Source organism: Drosophila arizonae, chromosome 2 (genome assembly GCF_054131065.1).
Source record: "Drosophila arizonae isolate 15081-1271.41 chromosome 2, UAZ_ARI_1.0, whole genome shotgun sequence".
In the NCBI taxonomy this organism is placed as follows: Eukaryota; Metazoa; Arthropoda; class Insecta; order Diptera; family Drosophilidae; genus Drosophila; species Drosophila arizonae.
Window position 1 is genome coordinate 31,472,805 of NC_142922.1, and position 15,979 is coordinate 31,488,783.

General features: G+C 41.4%; 1 protein-coding gene across 3 annotated transcripts in view; it reads left to right on the plus strand.

Moving 5' to 3' along the window:
* LOC108621872 (uncharacterized) overlaps positions 1 to 15,979 on the plus strand; it is a 151,776-nt gene that overhangs the window by 61,837 nt on the left and 73,960 nt on the right. The window lies entirely within an intron of this gene.

Sequence of the window (15,979 nt, forward strand, 5' to 3'; positions counted from 1 at the left end):
AACGCCCACCCATAAGCCACACCCTGTTCCCTTTTTGCTCGACTTTTTTCACTCGTCCTCTCAACAAATCCGTTTGGGTCAGAAACTTTTGAAATTCCTAATCCCCATGCATGCGAGGCAACATCTATCTGAGCAGCTTTAAGCGCTCAGTTACGATAGGGATGCCGAGGTGGGCGGGTGGGGGCGTAGTGGTTTACTAGATACTCTGTAGAGGCTTATGAATGTGGCACGGGTTACGAGTCGAATGCGCTCGCTCGGCTGCCTCGCATAATATACCTAATCTTTCTCGTACCCCTCTGCCGGGTATTAAAAATATGCCACAAGGTGTGGCGCCCAAGTAGAAAAAGCTGTTTTATCTATCAAGTCATATTGAGACAAATTAAAGCCTCTATAGATACACGCATACAGATGCGATAATGAAAATAGTAGTGCGACTGTAGAATCAATGCACTGATAAAGCAGCTCAATATAGGCATATAAATTAGTAACTACTACTACTACTTCTACTTCTACCATTATTACTACTATTACTTCTACCATTACTACTACTATTACTACTACTACTATTACTACTACTATTACTACTACTACTATTACTACTACCACTTCTACCACAACTACGACTACTACTATTACTACTACCACTTCTACCACTACTACTACTACTTCTATTACTACTACTACGATTAGTACTATTACTTCTACTACTACTACTATTACTACTACTACTACTGCTGCTACTACTACTACTACTACCACTTCTACCACTACTACTACTACTTCTATTACTACTACTACGATTAGTACTATTACTTCTACTACTACTACTATTACTACTACTACTACTGCTGCTACTACTACTACTACTACTGCTGCTACTACTACTACTACTTCTACTAATACTACTATTACTACTATTACTTCTACTACTACTTCTACTACTACTACTATTACTACTACTACTGTTACTACTATTACTTCTACTACTACTTCTACTACTACTACTATTATTACTACTACTGCTACTACTACTACTACTACTTCTACTACTACTACTATTACTACCACTACTACTACTACTATTGTGAAAGTCTTCACTTATCATATTTACTAACATTAAATTTCTATATGTTATGTGAGTGAGTGTATTCAGACTACACCTGCCTACATATGGGGTTTTAATGCCAGATTGTGTTCCTTCAACGGTTTAATCTTGATGTGCTCCGCCGACTTTGATGGGTTTGTCATAACCGATGTGAAACCTTTAAGTTGATACTAAAGAGCCGCACTTAATCTGGCAAATGTTGGCTAATTTGACTTACAAAGAAAATTCTGTTAATAGCAAATTTGTCCTGCTCCCAGCCGCCCATTGGTGACCTTTGGCAGTAAGCCCACAAAGAGAATATCTTCGCGAAGCATCTGAGGCAGGATGCACACATTTGTAGGTCAGAATGGGGAGGTCTGTCCAGCTCCTGCTATTTGAGATTTTCTATGCTGAAGGTGCATCGCTGTTAAGTGAAGTTTCATGTTGTTGGCTGTTGCTTGAAGTTGTTTGATGTTGATGCGCAACTGTTTTAAAGTTTCAAGGTTTTTTATAAGACGCGACAGGCAAAAATAGCAAAAGTTTCAGCAGCGTCGCTTCGGCTGCTGCTGCCAGTCAGGGCGAGCTCCAGAAATGCCAAAGTTCGGGCCACAGTTTCGTAATTGAAAAAGATTTACTTGTCTTAGCCCTAAATGAGGCCAGCTCATTTGCATAGAAGCAGCCGTCCGCGCCTTAAGAAATCAGTTTGATGAATTTAAGAGCCATTTCAGCTAAAACAGGCTCAAATCGCTCGTTCTCTAGATCGGCCAGCCACATGAAAGAGCGGCATAAAGCTTGATAATTGAAACGGACAATCGCCATATTCCAAAATACATAGAACTCACCACATTGCCTTTTATGTTGGCGCTTAGCTGAGCTGTGGCTGAGGTTGGGGTTGTGGTTGGGGTTGGGGGTTGGGGGAGCAGACACTAAAAATTAACGACGCCATTTCACTTTGACCAAAGTTTGCGTTGTGGCCGGCAGCAGCAGCGCAGATAAAGTCAAAACAACATACTGGCTACACGCGCGTAGTGTTGCGGCCAGAGCTGGACAAAATCGATAAAGCGGCCAGGCACCACAGAGTCACGTCAAGCCCGAGCATATAAATCACAAAATCTTGCAGCAGCGGACAGCTCCTGGCCAAGTCAGCGGCCATTGGAGGTGAGGCCTTGACCACCAACAGGGGCAGAAAACCGCAGAGGGCATCGATATATTGGCTGTATTGCTGCGTGCGTACATGTGTATCCGTGTGTATGTGTGTGTGTATCTGTGTGTGTGTATCGGAGGCAGCGTCAAGTTATCAAATGATTTATTTACGAGCCCGCTAGGCAAACAAACAAGCCGCACTGGTCAAAGATGGCAAGCGGGGCTACGACAATTTGCAGCAGCGACACTCGCTTGTAACAGAGAAGCCCAGAATGAAAGAGAAAGAGAGCAAGAAAGAGAGAGAGAGAGTGAGAGAAGGGTGAGGGAACAAGCGACATGTACAACTTCAAAATTGTTGAACCCACGAACCTCTCGAGGCGCAGGTCTAACCGAGACACATTTGCAGAAGCGACAATGACACGTAAGACAAGAACAAGACTTATAGCCAAAGGGCGTACGCTTGGTGCCAGGGCCGGGCCGGCCCACAAATGGCCTCCGCCTCGGCTTTAAGCGAAGTCTTTAAACAGACTTTCGCCTACAAATCGAACGCGCTTAGTAACGCTGTCAATAAAGGACAGCCGACTCGAAGTCTATTTGAAATTGATATCATTGCAGCAGCAACAGCTGCTCAACAGTTGCTCCTGCTCCTGCTGCTGCTGCTGCTGCCAGCTTCAAATATTTATGAAATGAAATTTAATCATTTTAAAAGCCTATTCAAAATTGACACAGCACAAACACGATTGTTGCCCGGACCGAAGTGGACCATATGTCCACAGCTGACTTCTGTCATGACAGTGACTGCTTTCATAGATTTATGAGCCCGAGGACCTCAAGCTTTGAGCTTAACTCCCGCCTGGCAGCCAGGCGATGCTTTCAACACTTGCTGCAAAAGTATGCTATGATTTTTATTAACTGTAAACACAAGAGACAAAGGACAAGAGCTGCTGTCCGACAATGCTAGACTATTGGTTGCTGTGTAGATCCACCATAACTGAACTGAGACTGGAAACTTGGAACACATACTTGTGTATATCTCCGATTTATAATGTGTTAAAATTTTCCCGAAAAATTTTCTGCCCACTAATGCGATATACCAGAAATCGTATTAGTTGAAGAGCTTAAAATTTGAAATTGGGAATGTAGATCTACGTCGACCACCCAAGATCAGAAGCTATGGTAGACAAATCTACGCCCATTATTTCTTCTTTTGTTTTCATCGCCAATATCGAAATCTGTAGTTGGACATATTCAGTTTGCTTAAGCAAATTAAAAAAATAATATTAGTAATAAAATAATGATAAAATCATATAAAATAAGTAGCTAGATGGACCAACAAAATATATATAAGTAAATAAATACTTAAATATGATTATCAAGAAAGAAACTCTACATTTTTCCTGTATCCGCTATAGACCCTCATAGAGTACCCTCATTCGCTTACATAGTAAAAGAGAGGCTATAGAAGAAACAGCTGCTGCTCGTTTATGAATACAAATTGAACTCTTTAGAAGTTTGCTCAGCTTCTCCGCCAGTTACCTGACGCACCACATTAATTCATTTAGCTGCCGAGCCACTGTGGCCTCAAGAGCGTCAAATTGAAAAAGTAATTCAAAGCTCGAGAACATTTTAAGCCACAAGCAACCGCAACTGCTTTAGCCGGGCCACAACCTGGCCAGCGCCAGTTGCCGCCCACAAGGTGGTTGCCAGTGGTTGGCAGTGCTATTTTGGTGGAGCTGCCACAGTTTTAAGCAGAAACCACAGAAATTTATGTTTTTAGTGCGCTGACTGAGCCGGGAGGTGTCGGCGAGCGCTGCGAGCTGAGTGCGCGCACATACAATAATTTTCAATTTAAAGGTAATTTTAACCCAACGCACACACACACACATAGCTGCTCGTGTGTGTAGCGGGCGAAACAACCGGCAGGCCAAAAGCCAACAGCATTTTGGCCATAATTTAACTTACAACAACTTTCAATAAGGCGACAGAGGCAATGTTCGTAGACAGAGGCAGGCAGCACAAATTACAAAAACACAGACACACACATACACACACACACACGCACAGAAGGGAAGAAACAACACTGACACACACATACACATCATTTCTTGCTCGCAGCTAAAGTGGATTTAGCCATAAAATGGCTATGTGCCACGACGCGGAGCAAACACGGGCCCGAACACAACAACAAAGTTAAATGCAGTTGATGCTTTAGTTGTTACCTTTTAGTATAAGTGTATCTCCTGCTGTGTGTGTGTGTATGTGCTGAAGTAGCCAGCGGCAGGTCGACATTCAGTGTCCGAGCAGGCGAGGGTTAGCCCGTTTGGCGTCGGCCACTTGCGGCGGAGATTTCCCGTAACCGCAATTCATATTTCACATTGCTTTCGGTCGTAAAACCGGCGGCGGCCAGGAGACTAAGTGGCAGGAGTAGCGTAAGAATATTACGCAAAGGCAGCAGCAGGGCTGACAGCCCGACAGGCAGCCAGAAGGAGCGGATCGAAGCGAAGCTAGCTTCACTTGACTTTTACAGCACTTGCCGTTACGTATACGCCATGGCAGCCACGCGATTCGCTGCTGCGCCGCTGGCAAAGGTGGCGCAAAGTGTTTGCAAAGTAATTTCCGTTTCCTGCTTAGCAACGACGAGTGGCAGCCGCAGCGACCCACTTCAGCGTGTGTCGCTGTGACTAAAAGGGCGCCGCCTGTTATGCCTGCGGCGCTCATTAAGTCGCCTGCATGTGACGCCAGCGATTGAAATGCAAAACAAAACCCAAAAGCTGTGGCCTCTGACCCAGCGACAGCAGCGGCGCCGAAATGGACACAGACCTTGGCTCGAGCGTTGCCTGAGCCACGCCAGAGATAAACAGCCGAAGCATTTCAATTGCAGTTGAAATGTGAAAAATTCACACATAACCAGTCGGTTCGCAGTTGCTGGCAGCTCCGGGCAGCTCCTGGCAGGGCGCGGCCGCAAGACCAGAGCCGAAGTTGAAAGCGAATACGACGCTTCGATGAGGTTGGATCTGCAGCCGAAACTCCAAGGGAAATGGAGCGCTGCACATAACGAATTATTTTTATGCGCTGCCCGTTGAGCTGCACACATCAAATTGGCAGAGTGCAGTCGGGCTTAAGCCAGCCAGCCAGCCAGTCGATGTGCAACGAAGGAGCAGGAGGAGGAGCAGCAGCAATAGAGCTCCTGCTGCTGCTGCTGTGAGCTACGACCTGAACAGAGGCACTACGCAAATATGTACACGAATATAATTTCAGCTTTCAGCAAAGTCGATAAATCGTTGCGTGCTGCATCGATTCAGACGATCCACGACGGAGCCACGGCTGAAGGAGTGTCAGTTTGGCAGGATGGCAGGCCATGAAGCAGCTGGCGCTGCAGCGATTAAACAAGTTTGTATATCCTTGCAGAGGTCCTTAAATCTTTAACAGACCTATGTGGAAAGCAATGGTGAACTAATGGGAGTATATTTCGAGTAATCAGAAGCTACTCATATAAATGAATAATAAGTTGTAAATATTTTGAAAACTAAATTTAGCAAATGAGAAGAAGTTTTGGTGTATTAACCTATATAAAGAAAATTTGCTATTCTACAGATACGAAGTTCGTTATCTTGTATAGCTGTTCTCTATGTTTCGGCAACTATTGACAGAGTGTCTAATCAAAACTTAATCAACAACCTCAATGGGTCGTTGGTGCACCATATGCGGCGCCAACTGGCGCAGAGGAACCCTTATCATGCCGCATATAATGGTGAATCGTTGTGTTAGAAGGTTCGCACTCGAAGCAGAAAAAACAAAGCAGAGAATCGTAGTTGATGGCAGGAAGCGAAAAAATAAATATTAGCAACATACAGAAAGAGAGTGGGAGAGAGGGAGAGCGAGAGTGAGAGTGCGAGAGTGGAAGAGAAAGAGTGAGCACACAGTTAATTTGATTATACCATGCCGGAACAAAAGTAATCATAATAATCCGAAAATAATAATGAAAACGGAAAACAACAAGCAACATGGAGGCAAACAAAAAAAACATTAACTCATAACTATTAACAAATACAACGCCAACAACAGCAGCAGCAACAACAACAACAGCACCAACAAGCGGCCAACAACTCGTAAACAACAACGAAACTTATAATGGACACATGTACAAGGCAAACACACACACACCCACACACACACACATATACAGAGTCAGTTGTTACTGCAAAACCACAATACATACACGAACACATACGCAGGCAGAGCCACAGGCTCATTATCCTTTTTAATAAAGCTTATCAATGACAGAACATGCGAGCTGCCAGCAGCAGCCGTAGCAGCAGCTGAGCCAGCCGAGGCTGAAGCAGCTGCTGCCAACGGGCATTCAGCATTATCCTGCCAGCCAGGAGCTGCTGCGACACTATAGTGACAAGAACAACGCACACAAACAACTACGACACGACAACGACGACGACGATGACGATGACAACAACTGCGATAACAACAACAACGACAACAGCAGCAACAACAACATCAGCGATGAGAACGACAAACAGTAAATTCAAAGGTAATTTATTATAGCGACACCTGTAATTACCATGAGCCATAAAATAATACCCACAGGCACACACACACATATACACATTACTTACATACGCTTATTTACACACACACGCATTATATACTATGTATATGAGAGTGTGTGTGCTCACATAATAAATTCCGATTTGCCTATTGTTGTTTCTGCTGTTTGGTGTAAGTTATTCGCTCGCTCGCATTCCCCGTGGTCCCAGCTGGCGTGGTTCAGTTGGGCAGGAGGCGTGGCTGGGATGTCGCCAGAGATTTGGGTGGCTTTGTTGCACCTCTTGCAACTTAATCAGTCATATAGCACACATTGACAGCATTTTACATGAACTATATAAAGCGACATAAATAATTGATACGGATCCAAGTCAGGAATTTACATCAAGCGTGCATTATTGGTTATCAATTAAAGTTGCGAGATGATTAATCAGAGCTATGCAAGCTGGATTATAAATGAACAATATTACTTCATATTAGTGCGAATGATGTTAATCAGTCAACATTAAATTAAATCCAGTCACTAGTAACAAAAATTACTCATACGCAGAGTATTGCAAGTATTTAATTTCATTATGGAATTTTACTCAAATAAGTTTTTTATTTAATCTTATTATTCTTAAATAAAATATTGAATAATATTTCGCAATTTTTTAAAAGTCTGAAATAATAAACTCCGTTGTTAACTGATTGAACATTCTTCAGCTCTGTCATTGTATTCCGAGTTGAGCTGAGCTGAAATTCTATTTGGTAAAAAATGGCGCCGACTCGATAAACTATTTTCTTGAAAGCCGAGTTTGTCTTCAATAAACGTAAAATAAATAAAAATAATTTCCAGGATTGACGCAATCAAAATTTAAGCATTGAAAATGAATTGAAACAAATTAAAAATTAAATTGAAGTCATTTAATGTTAAGAAAAGAACAAAATTGTGCAACATTTTCAAACGATAATTTAATTTTAATGAAATATATATTAAAATCATTTTGAGTTGGTATACAAATGGAATGATCAATCCATTTGCAAAGAATTTAATTATTTTGGTGTGTTAAATTAATTTCATGCTGATAAAATGCAGAATTTTAAATTGTATCAAATTCACTTAATGTTGACAATAAAGGAATTTTCCTGAAATGCAAGTCGATGAATAATTTTAAGCTATTCATAGTAAATAATATATAAATTTGAGCAGTATTGAGGCGGTGCCATAATTATGCGAGATAGAATTAATATGAAGCAATTTAGCTAGATGAATGCATTTATTTTAGGAAGAACTATAAATATTCTAAGCATATGTTACAAATTTTACAAAGTCTACTTGAGCTTTAATCATATTCCATAAATGAGGTGACATCATTTGTTCTCTCTGATTGCTTCAAATAAGCAGCGCCATAAAGTATGCAAAAAATGTTGTTGTCTTGTGTAGAGCTCAAAAGGGTTTCGAACATAACAACAATGTATTGCTTTATTGCATACAATCTATCCTCCAGCCTTGGCATAATATCAATCAAATAATATTACTTTTAGCAACTCTTGCGTCGCAGCTAGAGTGACAGCAAAAAGCCGTCGCAAATGGAATTGCCACCTTTAATTGTTTGGGCCAACAATGTCGGACGGCACTTTTAGCTGTTTGCCAGCTGAACGGAAGGGCACACGAAATGTTTTGTCTCTTCTCTCTCTCTCTCTCTCTCTCTCTCTCTCTTTTTTTGCTCTGGCAGCACTTTTAATCTTGTTGGGTCACACACACACACACTCACTCACACACATGCAGTCAGTGGCAGCAAAAGTTGCGCTCACATATTTTATATTTATGTTCATGTACTTGTCCGTTCGTCTCACTAACTGACTGCTGGGCCATAACCTAGCAGGCGCCGCCTCCTGCTCCTCCACTCTGCCTGTGTTCGTGTCTGGGAGGTATTTTGTGGTCGCTTGTAGCGGCATGAAAACAGCTACAAACGACTACGACAACAGCTAAAATAACTACAGCAACAACTACAGCTACAACTACATAGAAGCAAACGATACGCACTGCCAACATTTCTTTATACAACACGTTTATCCTTGCTGCGTGGCGGAGCTTTGCTTTGCCTTGCTTTGCTTTGCCCTAGTCTGCCCAATCCCAGCGTTGATTGATGTGCTTTTTCTTGTGCTTGGCGCGGTTTCTAGTTTTATTGCTCGTTTTGTTTTGCTCGCTTTGGCTTTGGCTTTGTCGTTCTCTTTCTCTTTGTCTTTTCGTGGCTTTGTTTATGGCTCGGTTGATGAGTCCTTGCAATCGCCGTCGCCCTGCGGAGTTGCATACGTGCTCTGCTCTCAGCTAACGTATTTGTTTGCCGTTGTCCTTTTGGCTGTGTCCCACAGTAATCGCATACGTCAAAATTATGCTCTTTCACTGTGAAATGACAGGGCACCGGATGTGCCCGTGTCACGCTGACATGGCGGGAGTCGGGCCGTGAGCCGCTCTATGAGCTCAGTTGAGCTCGGACACCTGTGAAATCTCTAGAATTTTTCAAATTGATATTCAAATTAAAGACGAGTGCCACAGATTTAACACCGAAAGGTGTGGCACACTTTCCGCATTTCCGCTTACACCACACCTGTCTGGGACACGGATCCTCCCATATATATGTTTACATACAATATATATGCATATCTTTTTAATTATACTAAAACGTGACGCTGTCCACTGAGCCTCAGACGGATCCGGAATCTTAAATGGAGGTCACTTGGGCTAACGAACAGCGTACGCCACAGAGCCATCCGTCACACACACACGCACACACACACAGAGGTACACAAATACAGTGGGTAAAAACTACTGACACACTAATCCGATTAGTTTGGCTGACATTTTCTGCTGGCAAAGTGCAGCGCACGACAACGCAAAGGAGCTGAGCCTGCGACCCTTGCTCCGCTGCTTGCTGCTACCTCACGTATTCATTCATTTTATTCAAATGTGACAGACCAAAAAAAAAAAAAAAAAAAAAAAAAAAGAACCGCAGCAACGTCAACAACAACAACTGGAACGTTACCCGGCAGACACAACAAAAATTGCAATAATTAAAAAATAAATAAAGCAGGCAGCGAGGCAGCATACAAATTACTCAGCCAGGCTCGAGAACAACTTTGGCCAGTCAGTAAAAACAGTTGCGTTGACTTTCTGGCCAGAAGGTCACGCGTGCTCGACTTGGACATACCCTAAGGTCATGAACTGAAAAATGTATTTAAAATGCTACGGCAAATTTTTAAATATAGAAGTTAACGATGAAAGCCTACTCAAAATCTAAAACTACTTAAATAACAAAAAAAAAAAAAAAAAAAGAAAATAAAAATAATAATGATAATAATAATAATAAAAAATAAATAAATAAATTTTTATTTCTAAGAGATTTTTAGTGCAGAATTATAAGAGCTAAAAATAGATATAAATATATATAATATACATCAAATATTAATTTTATACTTTTAAAAGATTTTAGTTATTTTATTTTATTTATTTTTATTTATTTATTTATTTTTTTTTTTTGTGTCATGTAAATACAGAAGATAGGAATGAAAAGCTACCAATTGAGTTGTCTCTCCTCCTTGCATTTCTTTTTGTACAGTATTGCTTTATATTTTAAAAGGAGGAAAAGAATATCCTATCCAATGCTTATTTACATTGAATATAATCTTTGGTGTCAGCGCATGCTTATAGTCATCTAGCCCCAATCAACGTCTTTTTGTAGGGTATGAGAGACACAACTTTTTACGGTCTTTACGTCAGTTGTTGTCTGCACGCTTTTACTAATTTGAGCCACTTGGTTTTTGTGCTCGCTTTTGGGATCTTGAGTGTCAAAACCAAATGACAACTGCTGAAGGACGCGCGTCGAGTGCGTGCTTCAGCTGAAACTGCAGCGGCAAGTGCAAACTGCAATTGGATGTCCTTAAAGTGCATGCAATTGGAAACAGAGTCCTTGCGCCATGCGACGCTCACTTTGCGCATGCCTCGGATGCCGTTTTTATTAGCGCATTTAAAATGTGATTCCTGCCAGCAGGAGTAGCCGACGAGACGCTGACTCCTGACTGCTCACTGCTCACTGCTCACTGCTTGCTGCTGACTGCTGAGTGAGGCATCGAGACTTTGGGCGCAGTTTCGGCATTTTTATCACATAATATTTTATTTTAACGGCAATAAAGCGTAATTTAATGAGCCCATAAAACGGAAATACATTAAGGACAAGGGCGTACCTGAATGTCTGCCTGCCTGCCTGCCGGCCGGCCTGCCTTGCCTTGCCTTGCTCCATCCTAGGCATCTGTCAGAGCGTAGCTTATTCAGTTGCCAAATTAAATGTGTTGAGGCTGTGGGCTCAGATTTTAGGCTATTCGCGCTGCTTCAGCTGCCTGGGCGGGCTTAGCGCCTGTGGCACTTATTAAGCGCCTCTATATGCGCCGCCTCTCGCATCCTCGCCTTGTCGCGCATATTACACATACGCCCCACATTTCATTCGCCATATTGGTGCCTTGCTCCGGCCCCTGCTGTCCTCCATGCCGGCGCTCCTTCTCGACTCGGCTATTTATTCGCTGTCTTTTCTGCATAACATGACATTGACTTTTATTTAAATGATTTCCACTGCGACTGCCGCCGCGCCACTGGCTCCTCCTGCTCGGCATGGCTGGCCTGTTTGGCTTATCCTTGAATGGCTGCAGACTGCCATATGCCGTTGTTATATTTCTTACTTGTGCTTTTGCTTCTGCTCTTACTTTTGTTGTCTGCTACGAATTACTGTGGCCCTTGCCACTGAATTCAGCTCCAGCTACAGCGCCAGCGCCAGCTGCAACTGCAGAGCCAACTGCCTCCTCAGCTAGTTGTTTTCACCAGGCTGGTAGGAATCGTTGTAGTTGTTATTGCTTTGTTGAATGCAAGCTGTAATAAATATTGCAGTTGCTTCTCGGTCCGCGTTGAATGCTATAAATATTTGTTAGCCGTTTACTGTGCCATTGCCGATTTGTGATATTTGCTGGAAAATATTATCATAGAGAGCTAGCAAATTTGCATTTGTCAAGCCATGCACACACATCTGTACATGTACATAGATATCCATGCAGACTGCTAGATAAGTCCTTCTTTTGTGCCAGAGCCATCTTGGCGTGCATTCTCTGTCGCCGGGGCAAATTGATTGCCTGTTGTCTTAAGTATGCAACACATTTGCAATGAATGCATATTAATTACGGCCGATAAGATCCATCAATACACTCGTCCCACACACACACACACAGAGAGAGACACTCACACACGCACGCACATGCATGACAGCTATTGCAATATAAAGCAATAAATTTGGCCAAATACCAATCGATGCCAATTGCAACATTTGCAACACGTCTAATATCATTAGGCAAATGTAATGAGCGCACAAGTGTATATATATGTATGCGTGTGCAAATATATAGCTGATATACATGTATACATGCATGTGGATGTGGACATTTGCACAGCCTGGCGCCACAGATGATTTGTCCGCCTCAAAGCCCCCAATAAGTTTTTAATTAACCTAAATTCAGAAAACTAATAAAATGGCATAATGGACGATAATAAAACGACAGCAGCAACAACAGCAATAACAGCAACAACAAATATAAACAAAACGCAATAGAGCCAAAACAATTCAAAAACAATTTAAAATATTTCAAGTTGGCTTAACGCAATTGACTAAGAGATACCCTGTAAATGGTAGAAAATAATTTAAATTGAAGGAAAATATTATTAGTAACTCATTTTGTTAAATGTTATCGTTGATATATTTTTAAATATATAAATGTAAATAAAAATGAAGAATATTCATTCATTAATTTCATAAAATATTTCACATTAAAAAATAAATAAATAAATTAAAAAAAAAAACAAAACAAAAAACAAAAAAAAAACGACCCAATAAATAAATAAATAAACTCAATAATTCACTGCGGCCTGCTCCCTGCCTTCAAGTGAACTGTTTATCACTACATACTGTACAATATGGTACTGTACTATACTGGATTATCTATATTTTACTGTACCTACAGCAGAATAATATTTTAGCTTAGATATGAAATAAATCAGTTTCATTAAACATATCCTGAAAGCAATGGATAAAAAAATTTAAAAATAAATTAAACATTTATTAACTCCTTAATATTTTAATTGTAATTAATATTTAATTTAATATTTATATGAGTTTTAAAACTTATAATTTGCTATAAATGCCTTTTTCTGTTATATTAAATATGTTATCCATTCAAGAGCTATAACTTATCAAGTTTCGAAAAATATAGCACTGTATGTTAACTTGAATATTTTTTTAAAATTATTATTGAATTATAATAAAAACTAAATATATTTTTATATATTTTTTTTATATTTTTATTGGAATAAAATAATATTATATTATTTACGATTGCTCACATAGGCAAAACGATATTAATTTCAGTTAACTTTTTAATCTTTACGATGGAAAATGCAATTCTTCCTTTTTGCCAAAGGGTATAAAAGCACTCACTAGTAATTATGCGTAAGTGTGCGTGTGTATGTGTGTGTTGGTTTGACGCACACACAAAACACCGCCGGGCAATCCCAACAAAAACAACAACAACAACTTAAAATAAGAGCATTATTATTATGCAATTACAAGTGGAGCGACAGTGGCCAACAAAAGTTAATGCACTGCATGATTATTAAAATATTTGTGAAATTTTCGACCCAGGCACAATAACAAACAACTCTATGACAAAGAGCACACACACACACGTATACTGCTGTTTACATTTCGTATAACAAATCGTGTGCAAACAACAGCTGGACCCACTGTACGTTAAGCTGGCAGATGAAACCGCAGCAACTGCGACCCGGTCCAGTGGTTCGCTCTGAAAGTTAAGCAAACAAATATTTGCACATAGGCTTGCACTGCGATTGAGGCGGGCCAATGGGCGGCGGGTCGTGGCACGATCATCTGCTGAAACACTTTTACAAATTCGGTGGCGAAATCGTTTAGCTCAAAATTGCTCGGCACAAAGGCCCAAAACAAATCAGCGCAATGCGCATCAATCAGCAATTCAGGAATTCAGCAATTCGGCAATTCTCTCAACAATTAACTAAAAACCACACACACACACACACATATGTATATATAGGCACGCTTTACTGGTTAAACAAAAGTGCGTGCTTTTCTATTAGCCAAGTGGGGACTGTGGCTGCCATTTAGACAATAGTCATAGCCAGTGGGTTAGGTGATGTGGTGTGGTGTGTGGCGTGTGGTGCGGTGCCGCAGTGGGAATTGAACTTCTGGCAGGGGCAAGCAGTTGAGCCAGCAGCTGTTATCTTTATCCAGCGGTTGCCCTTTGGCGCCCTTTCGCAAGTCATAAACAATTTAAAATGCCATATATCGCGTATACGCGACGTAAATTAAAAGCAACTGGAAGACGAAAAACGCCCAAAAGCCAAAAACCAAAAACCGAGCCAAGCAACAATACCTACAGCAACAAAAATATGAAACGGAAGCAAAAGGCGCACAAAACGCAAAGCTCAAAAGAAACAAACCATAAAGAAGGCAGCACACACACCCACACACACACACTCACACACAGACACAAGTTTACGACCACAGCGCATACGTAACGTTGTTTTTACGGCACCCACGACTCGATTTACCCCACAGCAGCAGCAACAGCAGTGGAAATATAAATGACATGTGGCTACAAATGTATGTGTGTGTATGAGTATGTGTGTGAGGTATGGGGTTCAGGTTATTACGCTCACATATGCGTATGTGTGTGTGTTTGTTTGGGGGTATTCGTAGCCAAGTAATTAAGCAAAGTACAATTTGGTACCATTAAGTAATTTCACTCCGTTCAGTGACTCCCTGACTCTGACTCTGACTCTGACTCTGACTCTGGCTCTGACTCTGACTCTACATCTGCATCTGCGACTTCTTTGACTCGCTTTCAGTTGGCTCCTGGTGTTTGGTTATTTATCGCTGGCGCTCAAATGGACTCGTTGGCCAGTCAATGCTAAATAAAACTAACTAACGTGGCCAGCCAGCCAGCCAGCCAGCTCCGTTTATTGCGGCCCCTCTCCAATGGCTCGTGCCTGTGGCTGACCGCGTCTGTGTATGTGTATGTGTGTGTGAGCAAGTGTGGGGAATGGGTGCGGGCATATGAAGCAAAGTTATTTTAAAAGGATTTCAATGTACGCTTTTTGCCTTTTTCCACTCTGCATATGCGAGTTTATTTTAAGCATTTGCACCCGGCCCGGCTCACCTGAAGCTCGCCACGCCCCCCTAACCGACGCTCGCTTACAATTATTCGCAGTGAAAGCGTTCCACAACTCCTTTGCTCTTGTTGCTTCTGGTTCAAATGAAGCGAGTTTGCCCCTCAACAGGGCTAGCTGAGCTAATATATCTAAAAGCCGGACCTCACTCGCTCCAGTTTCGCCTAGTTTCGTAAGCAAATTTTAATGTCGCATCGGCAACCAAAGTCAACTCCATCTCAAAGGTTTCCAGCATCTGCTGTATCCAATTGCCAAGTATCAACTGCATTGAGCAAATTCTCACTTTAGCCTTTGGCAATTACCCTTCAAGGGTCCTTCAATACTCTGCAGTGAAATAAATCGCTACTACGAGCAGTTTACCAATGCCAATCATAAGATAAAGAAACAATTAGTGAGTATTATAAGACTATCTCTCTCTACGTAAGACTCTTGTGTAATGAATGAATGATATAATCTTGAACTCTAGGGCAACGGTATCTCGACATCTGATATATCTAATTGCCAAGCAGCCAGTTCAATAGTCTTTTCAATAGTCTTTTCGGTATTAGAAGCTTGTAAAACTCCCTCTCTCTCCTTCTCACTCTCTCTCTCTCTCTCTCTTTCTCACTCCCTATCCCTATCTACACAAAACTCTTCGACAACGAATCATATAATCGTCGTGATTGCATAAAGTCTGCTGCAGGTCGTCTACTCAAACTGAAAGATTTCTCGGCACCTGCTGAATCTAATTGCCACGTATCAAATATCATTGCGTAAATCGCATAAGGATACAATAATTCCTGCAATATCCCATTAATATTATTAATTTATCAACAGAAATAAATAAACAATAAGAGAAGACTCTCCTCTCTCTGTTTCCTTCTCTCTCCCAAGACTCTTGTGTAACAATCAATCGTCTGATTGCATAAAGTTAT